Raw genomic sequence first — 400 nt, forward strand, 5'->3', positions numbered from 1 at the left:
CATTTGTTTTAAATAATAATCAGCATAGATACTAAATTTTAAACTTTACTCAGATAAATTAAGATGTATACTATATTTGAACAAAGTGATGTAATCAGGAACATTTAACTCTTGTTCTATAACAGAGAAACCAGATAGCCTTGCTGTGCGTGCATGTGTATCCGTCTCTTCAAGACGGATACACTCTTCAAGACGGGGGTGGGGAGAGTCTTGGTGCATGTGTGTGCATGTGTATCTGTCCTGAAGAGGAGGGGTAGAGTCATGCTGCTGCTTGTGTGTGTGCATGAAATCTAAGCAAACCAGAGTCTAAACTGAAATTTGTAATAAAAGCCTTTACTAAACTTTAAACTTTACTCAGATGAATTAAGATATATACTATATTTAAACAAAGTGATGTAAT

General features: G+C 35.0%; 1 long non-coding RNA gene across 2 annotated transcripts in view; it reads left to right on the forward strand.

Annotated features, from left to right (window-relative positions):
* LOC145554397 (uncharacterized) overlaps window positions 1-55 on the forward strand; it is a 1,447-nt gene extending 1,392 nt beyond the window's left edge. The window contains exon 6 of one of the 2 annotated variants that reach the window (XR_014090363.1): window positions 1-55. This exon is cut by the window's left edge and continues 243 nt beyond it. This is a non-coding gene — a long non-coding RNA (uncharacterized LOC145554397). The other variant, XR_014090362.1, reaches the window with a different exon arrangement.
* The last annotated feature ends 345 nt before the right edge of the window (window positions 56-400 follow it).

The sequence above is a fragment of the Poecilia reticulata genome, chromosome 12, assembly GCF_904066995.2.
Source record: "Poecilia reticulata chromosome 12, P_reticulata-male-v2, whole genome shotgun sequence".
NCBI lineage: Eukaryota > Metazoa > Chordata > Actinopteri > Cyprinodontiformes > Poeciliidae > Poecilia > Poecilia reticulata.